The 12608-nt window shown below is 49.0% G+C and overlaps 1 pseudogene; it reads left to right on the top strand.

Annotated features, from left to right (window-relative positions):
* The first annotated feature begins 4985 nt into the window (after positions 1 to 4985).
* The window catches only part of LOC132827259 (glutathione S-transferase theta-3-like), a 10024-nt pseudogene continuing 2401 nt past the window's right edge, over positions 4986 to 12608 (top strand).

The raw sequence follows: 12608 nt of genomic DNA, 5'->3' as shown, positions 1-12608 counted from the left end.
TGATGAACACAAAGGGACTGCTGGTCTGAGGTGCATTTGTTTTAATGCAAAAAGTATAGTAGGTAAGGCAGATGAACTTAGGGCTTGGATTAGTACCTGGGAGTATGATGTTATTACTATTACTGAGACTTGATTGAGGGAAGGGCATGATTGGCAACTAAATATCCCAGGATATCGATGCTTCAGGTGGGATAGAGAGGGCAGTAAAAGGGGGTAGAGGAGCTGCATTACTGGTCAGGGAGGATATCACAGCTGTGCTGAAGGAGGGCACTATGGTGGACTCGAGCAGAGAGGCATATTGGGCAGAGTTCAGAAATAGTAAGGGTACAGTAACAATGTTGGGGCTGTAACTACAGGCCTCCCAACAGCGAGCGGGAGACAGAGACAAATATGTCAGCAGAGTATGGAAAGGTTTGGCAGCAACAGGGTGTTGGTGACAGGAGATGTTACTTTTCCCAACATTGACTGGGATTCACTTAGTGTTAGAGGGCTAGATGGAGCATAATTTGGAAGGAGCATCCAGGAGGGCTTTCCAGAGCAGTATGTGAATAGTCCAACTCAGGAAGGGGCCACACTGGACCTGGTGTTGGGATTGAGCCTGACCAGGTGGTTGGAGTTTCAGGAGCAGATTACTTTGGGAATAGTGATCACAATTCCTTTAGTGCTAGAATACTCCTGGACAAAGACAAGAGTGGTCCTACAGGAACAGTTGAATTGGGGGAAGGCCAATTATACCAAAATTCGGCAGGAGCTAGGGAATGTGGATTGGGAGCAGCTGTTTGAGGGTAAATCCACATTTGATAGGTGGGAGGCTTTTAAAGAGAGATTGATTAGAGTTCAGGACAGAAATGTCCCTGTGAAAATGAGAAATAGAAATGGTAAGATTAGGCAACCATGGATGAAAAGTGAAATTGTGAGACGAGCTAAGAGGAAAAAGGAAGCATACATAATGTCTAGGTGACTGAAGACAGACAGAGCTTTCAGAGAATATTAGGAATGTAGGACCAATCTGAAATGAGGAATGAAGAGGGCTGAAAGGGGTCATGAAATATCTTCAGCAAACAAGGTTACAAAAATCAGAAAGCCTTTTATTCATATAAAAGGAGCAAGGGAATAAGAAGCAATTAGAGAAAGGGTTGTCCCACTCAAGGACAAAGGAGGAAGGTTATATGTGGTGTCAGAGGAAATGGGTGAGATTCTTAATGAGTACTTTGCTTCGGTATTCACTGAAGAGAGGGACAAGACGGATGCTGAGGTTGGGGATAGATGTTTGATTACTTTAGGTCAAGTCGGGGGAAGGAGGGAGGAAGTGTTGGATATTGTAAAAAGCATTAGGGTGGACAAGTCCCCAGGTCTGGATGGTGTCTATCCCAGGTTATTGGGGGAAGTGAGAGAGGAAAGAGCTGGGGCCTTCACAGATTTCTTTGCAGCATCCTTGAACATGGGTAGGTCCTGGAGGACTGGAGAATTGCTCGTGTTGTCCCCTTGTTTAAGAAGGGTAGCAGGGATAATCCAGGTAATAATAGACCGGTGAGCCTGATGTCAGCTTTAGGGAAGCTGCTGGAGAAGATACTGAGGGAAAGGATCTATTTACATTTGGAAGGAAATCAGTGATAGGCAACATGGCTTTGTGCAGGGAAGGTCATGTCTGACCAACTTAATAGAATTCTTTGAGAAAAGGACAAAGTTGATTATGAGGGGAGGACTGTAGATGTCATATATATGGACTTTAGTAAGATGGTTGATAAGGTTCCCCATTGAAGGCTGATGGAGAAAGTGAAATCGCATGGGGTCCAGGGTGTACCAGCGAGATGGATAGAGAACTGGCTGGGCAGCAGGAGAACAGCGAGTAGTAGTGGAAGGGAGTTTCTCAAAATGGAGCCCTGTGAGCAGTGGTGTCCCACAGGGATCTGTGTTGGGACCACTGTTGTTTGTGATATACATCAATGATCTGGAGGAAGGTATGGGTGGTCTGGTTAGCAAGTTTGCAGATGACACGAAGATTGGTGGAGTAGCAGATAGTGAAGGGGACTGTCAGAGAATACAGCAGAATACAGATAGATTGGAGAGTTGGACAGAGAAATGGCAGATGGAGTTCAATCCGGGCAAATGTGAGATGATGCATTTTGGACGATCCAATTCAAGAGCGACCTGTACGGTAAATGGAAAAGTCCTGGGGAAATTAGTGTACAGAGAGATCTGGGTGTTTAGGTCCATTGTTCCCTGAAGGTGGCAACACAGGTCAGTAGAGTGGTCAAGAAGGCATACGGCATGCTTTCCTTCATCGGACGGAGTATTGAGGATAAGAGTTGGCAGGTCATGTTACAGTTGTATAGGACATTGGTTCGGCCACATTTGGAATACTGCATACAGTTCTAGTCGCCACATTACCAATAGGATGTGGATGCTTTGTAGAGGATGCAGAGGAGGTTCACCAGGGTATGGAGGGTGCTAGCTAGGAAGAGAGATCGAATCGATTAAGATTATTTTCGCTAGAAAGGAGGAGGTTGAGGGGGGACCTGATTGAGGTCTAGAAAATGATGAGAGGTATAGACGGGTGGATAGCAAGAAGGTTTTTCTCCAGAGTGGGGGACTCAATTACTCGGGGTCATGGGTTCAACAAGAAAAGTTTAGGGGAGATATACATGGAAAGTTCTCTACGCAGAGCGTGGTGGGTGTCTGGAACATGTTGCCAATGGAGGTGGTAGAGACGATAGCATCATTTAAGATGTATCTGGGCAGATACGTGAATGGGGAGGGAGCAGAGGGATACAGATCCTTAGAAAATAGGCGGCAGGTTTCAATAGAGGATCTGGATCAGCGCAGACCTGGGGCATCAAAGGGCCTGTTCCTGGGCTGTAATGTTGTTTGTTCTTTTATCCAGTGTTTCCAACTGTTTCTTGATCTGACATGGAATGAATGGAATTGGCTGAAGACTGTGACACTGGGAAGCACTGGAGGAGCTCGGGATGGACCATCGACGTGGCCCTTCTGGCTGAAGATTGCTGCGACAGCTTCAGCCTGCCCTTTTGCTCTGATGTGCAGGCCTCTTCCATCAGCGATGACTCCATCTGCCTCCCCTCGTCACCCATTCAACAATCAATGGGGAAACACTGGGAATGATGATTCCTCTCTGGGGACCGTTCCATCGTTTTGAAATGGACTGTTTGTCTCTCTCCTGACTTTCTGTTTTCTGTTAAAACCCCCCTCTATTGGTGGAATTGGCAAGGATTGACGAGAAATGGGAAGACTGGGCACTGCCTGATAGGCAGGCAGCAGGGAGTGGACCTTACTCCCCTGCAAGGTTCAAAGTTCATTCGAAGAGCTCACACAGCACAAAGGGTTTGGTGCCTGGCCAAGACCATGCCGAGGGAGGGGAGGTTGGGGGAGGGGAGATTTGGCGGTGGGGCACGTTTGGAAAACTGGACCCAGTGGAATTGCGAAAGTTAAACATTGAGAGCCGGATGACAGTTCAGATTGAGACACTCCGTCCCTGCTCACCTCCTTACACTCAGCTACAGGCCGCTCTGCTATAACGCACATTTCATTAATACAAATTCGCTGTCACTGGATTGACAAATTAGGGACACGGTGAACTTTTAAAACGTATTTTGTTGAGAATGTGAACCCGGCCCCATTAGTTTCAATGGTGCTGCTACTGCGCGATTTTCTTATAACATGGGGTTGCAACAGAACGGAACTACCCACGTTATAACAGAACCAACCGTATAGGAATTTAACTTTCAGCTAACTAATGCCCGAACACCTACTCAGCTGGACGGGACATGTCGTTTTCTGATGTTTAAAAGACATTCTCTGGACGGACAGTCAGTTTATTGAGAAAGAGTGAGATTTTGCTCTTTGGGGATCCAGGGGTCAAAGGGCGTGGGGAGAAAGCAGGAATGGGGGACTGAGTTGGATGATCAGCCATGATCACATTGAATGGCTGGGCATAGAGATGTACAGCACAGAAAGAGACCCTTCGCTCCAACCCATCCATGCCAACCAGATATCCCAAACTAATCTAGTCCCACCTGTCAGCACCCGGCCCATATCCCTCCAAACCCTTCCTATTCATATACCCATCCAAATGCCTTTTAAATGTTGCAATTGTACCAGCCTCCACCACATCCTCTGACAGCTCATTCCATACACATACCACCCTCTGTGTGAAATAGTTTCCCCTTAGGTGTCTTTTATATCCTTCCCCTCTCACCCTAAACCTATGCCCTCTAGTTCTGGAAAAGACTTTGCCTATTTATCCAATCCATGCCCCTCATGATTTTATAAACCTCTATAAGGTCACCCCTCAGCCTCCGACGCTCCAGGGAAAACAGCTCCATCCTATTCAACCTCTCCCTATAGCTCAAACTCTCCAACCCTGGCAACGTCCTTATAAATCTTTGTTTGAACCCCTTTCAAGCTTAACAGCATCTTTTTTATAGTGGGAGACCAGACCTATTCCAACAGTGGCCTAACCAGTGTCCTGTACAGCCGTAACATGACCTCCCAACTCCTATACTCAATACTCTGACCAATAAAGGAAAGCATACCAAACGCCGCCTTCACTATCCTGCACCTGTGACTCCACTTTCAAGGAGCTATGAACCTGCACCCTGAGGTCTCTTTGTTCAGCAACACTCCCTAGGACCTTACCATTAAGTGTATAAGTCCTGCCCTGGGTTGCCCTACCAATATAGTCTGTGTTGGCTCAGACCCCGATACAATTCCATTCTAAACCAAACGGGTTCAGTAACTACCTGCCAACAGGGGCCAATGGTGGGCAGTCTGAGCAGGTGACAGGAGGTTGGACTGTCTGTCGAACTTCACCTTTACACAGTCAGCAAATAGAAAGCAAGTTAGACTTCCGAGTGAACTATGAGACACTGCACCCAGCTCCTCCCCGCTCCCCCACCCCACACACACACACACACACACACACACAGTCCCACTTAACCTTTGGTCTCTTCCTCTCTGCTGTGTGTTTGTGGGAACTGGGGGAGGGATTGGTTTGAGATCAGACAAAGACTGAGCTGCTGATTCCTCCAGTCTTGTTATTCTGCAAAGTCTGGAAGGAGCAGCATGGGCCTGGAGCTGTACTTGGATTTGCACTCACAGCCCGGCCGAGCTGTCTACATTTTCGCCAAGAAGAATAACATTGTGTTTGAGTTTAAGCAGGTCGATCTGTTCACAGGTAGGACAGAGAGCTCACTCTGACCTCACCATCTCCACTAGATTGTAGGAAATCGGTTTTCATTCCTCTCTCCTGCCACTCTGCAGCTCTGCTAATCAGGGTGAAGGACTGTGGATGTTGTAAATCTCAAACTCAGTTCTGAACAGGAGCTGCACTGGAGCCAAAAATGTTTATTCTGGTTCTATTGGAATTGCCCAGACCTGCTGTGTTTCTCCAGCACTCTCTGTTTCTCCCCCTAAAATTCCTCTCAAGTTTGCCTCCCTCTCCTTTTCTTTCCCTCTGTCACGCCTTCATCACCACCTCTCTGATTTCTCCCCGACTAGTCTCCCCCTCCCCTCCCCCTCCTCCCCCTCCCCCTCCCGCTCGCCCTCTCGCTCCCTTCCCCCCAATCCCCAATCCCCAATCAGGCTGTCCCATGGATAGGTGAGGTGTCACCGTGGAGCATGTGAAATTGCCTGATACCATCTGCTCCTGTTTCCTGTGGTCTTGTGTTGTCTGCAGGTCAGCAGTACAGTGAGGACTTTGGCAAAGTGAATCCCCTCAGACTGGTGCCAGCGCTCAAGGATGGAGACTTCACCTTGGGAGAAAGGTGAGGCCATGCTTCTATGTTCAAAACAAACGCTGTTCTGACCCTGAGACAGAGAGTGTCCCTGAGACAGACAGTGACCCTGAGACAGAGAGTGATCCTGAGCCAGAGAGTTACCCTGAGACAGAGAGTGATCCTGAGACACAGTGTCCCTGAGACAGTATCTCTGAGACAGAGTGACCCTGGAATAGAGAATGACCCTGAGACAGTGTTCCTGAGATAGAGTGACCCTGAGACAGAGTTACCCTGACACAGAGAGAGTGACTCTGAAACATAGTGTCCCTGAGACAGAGTGATCCTGAGACAGAGTGTCCCTGAGACAGTGTCCCTGAGACAGAGTGATCCTGAGACAGAGTGATCCTGAGACAGAGTGACCCTGGGACAGAGAGTGACCCTGAGACAGAGTGTCCCTGACATAGAGTGACTCTGAGATAGAGTTACCCAGAGACAGAGTGACCCTGAGACACAGTGACCCTGAGACAGAGTGACCCTCAGACAGAGTGACCCTGAGGCAGAGTGACCCTGAGACACAGTGACCCTGACACAGAGAGTGACCCTGACACAGAGGGACCCTGAGACACAGAGAAAGATGCCGGGGCAGGGAGTGACACTGACAGAGAGTGATGATAACGGACTGTCTCTCTGATTCTCTCCTGAAGTGTAGCGATTCTCAAATACCTGGCGTGTAAATACAAGACACCCGACCCCTGGTACCCGGCTGATCTCCGGAGGCGTGCCCGAGTGGATGAGTATCTGGCCTGGCAGCACATGACCATTCGATATCAGGGATGCAGGGTTTTGTGTTCAGGGTAACATCACCAATCTCTTATAGGGAACACACAGGGTGTTTACTGGGGATTGTAGGGAGATGTTTAATGGGGTTGGTGGGGAGTGTTTATTGGGGATTACACGGGGATGTTTATTGGGGATTACACGGGGATGGTTATTGGGGATTACAGGGGGATGGTTATTGGGGATTACAGGGGGATGTTTATTAGGAGGACAGGGATATGGTTATTGGGGATAACATGGGATGGTTATTGGGGATTACAGGGGGATGGTTATTGGGGATTACAGGGGGATGTTCATTGGGGATTACAGGGAGATGGCTATTGGGGATTACAGGGGGATGGTTATTGGGGAATACAGAGGGGTGTTTATTGGAGATTACAGGGGGTTGTTTATTGAGGATTACAGGGGGAATGTTTATTGGGGATTATAGAGGGGTGTTTATTGGGAATTACAGAGGGGTGTTTATTGAGGATTACAGAGGTGTGTTTATTGGGGATTACAGGGGGATGTTTATTGGGAAGACAGGGATATGGTTATTGGGGATAACACGGAGATGGTTATTGGGGATTACAGGGGGATGTTTATTGGGGATTACAGCGGGATGGTTATTGGGGATTACAGGGGGGTGTTTATTGGGGATTACAGGGGATGGTTATTGGGGATAACATGGGGATGCTTATTGGGGATTACAGGGGGATGTTTATTCGGGATTACAGGGGGATGGTTATTGGGAATTACAGGGGAATGGTTATTGGGGATTACGGGGGAGGTGTTTAATGCAGATTACAGGGGAATATTTATTGGGGATTACAGGGGTATGTTTATTGGGGATTACAGGGGTATGTTTATTGGGGATTACAGGGGATAGTTATTGGGGATTACAGGGGGATGATTATTGGGGATTACAGGGGGATGGTTATTGGGGATTACAGGGGTATGTTTATTGGGGATTACAGGGGGATGTTCATTGGGGATTACAGGAGGATGTTTATTGGGGATTACAGGGGGATGGCTATTGGGGAATACATGGGGATGGTCTTTGGAGATTACAGGTGGATTACAGGGGGATGTTTATTGGGGATTACAGGGGGATGGTTATTGGAGATTACATGGGGATGTTGTTTGGAGATTACAGGGGGATTACAGGGGTGTGTTTTTTGGTGACAGTGCTTGCCTTTTATTTAGTTCATCACTCAAACAGGCAACTTGAATTTGGGGTGATAGAAAAGAACTGGCTTCTTGCACAGTGGCATCTGCGCACAGAAAATATCCTGAGGGAAAGGGGGAAACTTTCTATTTACAATACCCTTATCGAACTCTGTAATTGAAAATAGCGCTACCAGTTTGTCAAATGGAGGGTTATGTTTAATATTTAAATTCTCAAGGAGCCTGGCAACATGTAAGTGAGTTTGAAACTTCCCCGAACACAACTGCAGTGTTTGAGTTCAGCCCCTGCTCTGCCCATGATCCTCAGGGCTGTGGTTGACCTCCTGTGAGTGAACCTTGATCTGGTGACCTCTCCTCATGTGTTTGCCCTCAGGGCCTGTTGCCTGTTTTAACTGGGCAGATAGTGCCCAAGGACAGAATGGACGAGGCCGTACAGGATCTGCAAACAGCCATCCAGATCTTTGAGGACACCTTCCTGCAGAACAGACCGTACATCGCAGGACAGGAAGTGTCCCTGGCTGACCTGTTCGCTCTCGTCGACCTGGTGCAGGTGAGAGAATCAGGACTGGGTTCAATCACACTTCCAACTGATCAGATGATTCCACCAACAGACCAATTCGATTGGATAGATGCAGATCGTTTTCCAAGAAATGGAATTATAAACACATCCCACACATCATTCCCCTCCTTCCTCATTGGTTTCAGCTGCCATTGAACCTAGTGGGGAGATAATGGCATGATCTCTGGCCTGTTAACCCAGAGACCCAAGTGATGTTCAGGGGACCTCGGTACAAATCCCACTATGGCAGATGGTGGAATTTGAAGTCAAACCTGGAATTAAGACTTTAACAATGATCGTGATTGGACGGTCAGGAAAAGCCCATCTGGCTTTACTATTGGGCGACAGCACTGGCTCAGTGGTTTGCACTGCTGCCCCACAGCACCAGGGTCTCAGGTTCGATCCCAGCCTTGGACGTCTGTCTGTGTGGAGTTTGCACATTCTCCCCGTGTCTGTGTGGCTTTCCTCTGGGTGCTCTGGTTTCCTCCCACAGGCCAAAGATGTGCAGGTCAGGTGAATTGGACACGCTAAATTGCCCATATTGTTAGGTGCATTAGTTAGAGGGAACTGGGACTGGGTGGGTTACTGTTCGGAGGGTCGGTGTGGACTAGTTGGGCTGAAGGGCCTGTTTCCACATGTAGGGAATCTAATCATATTCCGTTGATAGTACGAGTTAGACATGTGGGTGCTCAGTGATTGTTCACTCCCCCTTTGACCCGAAAGTCCCAAAGCGCAGATCTCCTATTCCCCCCTCCCCCCGGTCCTGGTATCTGACCGCTCTCCAATAGGACCTCCCACTGGCCTTGCCTTTTCCCATTCCCTGCACAATCCACTCGCTGTTTTACAGGATCCTTTCTTTTTGGTTGGTAAATTGCTTTATATCACAGCACCAGAGGAACACTCCTGTCTCTCGATTCTCACACTCCCTTACACTCTCGGTCCGACAATCCCATCATCACCAATAAACACAGCCCCTCACCCACAAGGAATGTCCCGGTCCCCTTTAGAATGAGGATTCAGGTTTGTAGGCCCGGGGCCTGAGGGACAGGGATATGGAGTACACTGAAAGGATTACAATCTCACCATTCCCTGTGCCCCTTCAGGGGAAAATGTACCTCGCTACAAAACCAAAGGGATGGAGTCGATAAACAAGGAAATAAAGTTCCAGGGTCAACCTGACAGTCCCTTCCTCAGAGCGAGGCCAAGCCGAGTACATACTCCCCACGGGGGGTTTGGGGTCCTCCACCCTCAACAACCTGCTCCCAGCCCTCACCTTCCATCCACACGGCACTGAGCTCGCCACCTCCCTCTCGCCCCCTACCTCGCTCTCTCCCTCTCCCCCTTGCTCTCTCCCTCTCCCCCTCGCCCCCTCCCTCTCTCACTCATTCTCCCCCCTCTCCCTCTCCCCCTCGCTCTCTCTCCCTCTCCCTCACACTCTCCCTCTCCCCGCTCCGTCTCCCTCTCCCTTGCTCTCCCCGTCTCTCCCTCTCCCCCTCGCGCTCTCCCTCTCCCCCTTGCTCTCTCCCTCTCTCCCTTGTTCCCTCCCTCTTCCCCTCGCGCTCCCCCTCTCTCTCCCTCACACTCTCCCTCTCCTCCTCTCCCTCTGCCTCTCCCTCGGTCTCCCCCTCTCCCTCTCCACCCCCCCCCCTCCCCCACACTCTCTTCCTCTACCCACACTCTCTCCCTCTCCCCCTCACTCTCTCCCTCTACCCACACTCTCTCCCCCTCTCCCTCGCTCTCTCCCTCTCCCTCTCCCTCTCCATCTCCCTCTCCCTCACCCCCTCCCTCTCTCCCTCTCCCTCCCCCTCTCCCCCCTCCCCCTCTCCCTCCCCCTCTCCCCCCTCCCCCTCTCCCTCTCCCTCTCCCCTCACTCTGTCTCTGTCTCCCCCTGTGCTGCCCCCAGTGTTGTCTCCCCCCACCTTGCCCCAGTCGGTATGGGCACCGTGAAGTGCCCGGTCTCTCCACAGGACGGAAGAACGTGACAGAATGACAAACAAAGCCGGGAGTGAGGAAAATAAAGTGGAAGTGAAGGGGGCAGACGGTGACAGGGTGGTCCTTGAGAAAGGAAAAACATGGTTCAGACTAATATTGGGCCCTTGAAGACAGAAACGAGTGAATATATTACGGGGAACAAAGAAATGGCAGAAGAGTCGAATAGGTCCTTCAGATCTGTGTTCACTGGGGAAGACACAAGCAAAAGGGCGGCACGGTGGCACAGTGGTTAGCACTGCTGCCTCACAGCGCCAGGGACCTGGACTTCCACACTGTAAGTAATCTAAAATCTCCCTGAGGTAACAGTGGCTGAAGGTCCTGAACTGAAGGGAATTTATATTTTGCCAGGAATTGGTGTTGGAGAGACTGTTAGGTCTGAAGGTTGATAAGTCCCCGGGGCCTGATGGTCTACATCCCAAGGGACTGAAGGAGGTGGCTCGAGAAATCATGGATGCGTTGGTGATTATTTTCCAATGTTTGATAGATTCAGGATCAGTTCCTGCGGATTGGAGGGTGGCTAATGTTGTACCACTTTTTAAGAAAGGTGGGAGAGAGAAAGCAGGAAATTATAGACCAGTTAGTCTGACCTCAGTGGTGGGAAAGATGCTGGAGTCAATTATAAAGGATGAAATTACGACACATCTGGATAGTAGTAACAGGATAGGTCAGAGTCAGCATGGATTTATGAAGGGGAAATCATGCTTGACTAATCTTCGGGAATTTTTTGAGGATGCAACTCTGAAGATGGACAAGGGAGATCCAGTGGATGTAGTGTACCTGGACTTTCAGAAAGCCTTTGATAAAGTCCCACATAGGAGGTTAGTGAGCAAAATTAGGGCACATGTTATTGGGGGCAAAATACTGACTTGTATTGAAAGTTGGTTGGCTGACAGGAAACAAAGAGTAGTGATAAACAGCTCCATTTAGGAATGGCAGTGGGGTACCGCAGGGATCTGTGCTGGGACCGCAGCTTTTAACAATATATATTAATGATATAGATGAAGGTATTAAAAGTAATATTAGCAAATTTGCTAATGATACAAAGTTGGATGGCAGGGTGAAATGTGAGGAGGATGTTAGGAGAATACAGAGTGACCTGGACAGGTTAGGTGAGTAGACAGATGCACGGCAGATGCAGTTTAATGTGGATAAATGTATGGTTATCCACTTTGGTGGCAAGAACAGGAGGGCACATTACTACCTAAATGGAGTCAAGTTAGGTAAAGGGACAGTACAGAGAGATCTGGGTGTTCTTGTACACCAGTCAATGAAGGTAAGCATGCAGGTACAGCAGGTAGTGAAGAAGGCTAATAGCATGCTGGCCTTCATAACAAGAGGGATTGAGTATAGAAGCAAAGAGGTTCTTCTGCAGCTGTACAGGGCCCTGGTGAGACCACACCTGGAATATTGTGCGCAGTTTTGGTCTCCAAATTTGAGGAAAGACAGTCTGGCTATTGAGGGATTGCAGCGTATGTTCGCGAGGTCAATTCCTGGAATGGCGGGACTATCTTACGCTGAAAGATTGGAGCGACTGGGCTTGTATACCGTTGAGTTTAGAAGGCTGAGAGGGGATCTGATTGAGACATATAAGATTATGAAAGGATTGGACACTCTGGAGGCAGGAAGCATGTTTGCACTGATGGGTGAGTCCCAAACCAGAGGACACAGCTTAAAAATAAGGGGTCGGCCACTTAGAACAGAATTGAGGAGAAACGTCTTCACCGAGAGAGTGGTGGCTGTGTGGAATGCTCTGCCCCAGAGGGCAGTGGGGACCAAGTCTCTGGATACTTTCAAGAAAGAGTTGGATAGAGCTCTTAATGATAGTGGGGTCAAGGGTTATGGAGATAAGGCAGGAACAGGATACTGATTAAGGATGATCAGCCATGATCATATTGAATGGTGGTGCTGGCTCGAAGGCCAGAATGGCCTACTCCTGCACCTATTGTCTATTGTCTATTGAGCATCCATTCCTGGGGGGGGGAGCGGGGGGGTGTAGGTCACCAAGCCCTTTCCAAATCAGGGTTTGAGGTGCCCCCTCCGTCTGGTGAACAACTCGATGTTTCCAATTGCCCTGGGGATAGCATTCAGGCCGTTCCATGGAATGTCAATGTGAGGGAACATTGTATAGTCTGCAGCTGCTGGCTCAGGTGGACACTGTGTGTCTGGAGCTGGGGCCGGTCTGGATTCTGCAACACCTTTATTTCAGTCTTTCAGCACAGTCACTTGGGACCAAAGTTAACCATCACACAACACCAGGGTGTAGGCCAACAGGTTTATTTGGAAATACCAACTTTCGGAGCCAGTGCTGCCAATTAAAC

This window comes from Hemiscyllium ocellatum, chromosome 24 (genome assembly GCF_020745735.1).
Source record: "Hemiscyllium ocellatum isolate sHemOce1 chromosome 24, sHemOce1.pat.X.cur, whole genome shotgun sequence".
NCBI lineage: Eukaryota > Metazoa > Chordata > Chondrichthyes > Orectolobiformes > Hemiscylliidae > Hemiscyllium > Hemiscyllium ocellatum.
The sequence above is the reverse complement of the archived record's forward strand: the minus strand, read 5'-3'. Positions and strand labels throughout refer to the sequence as shown.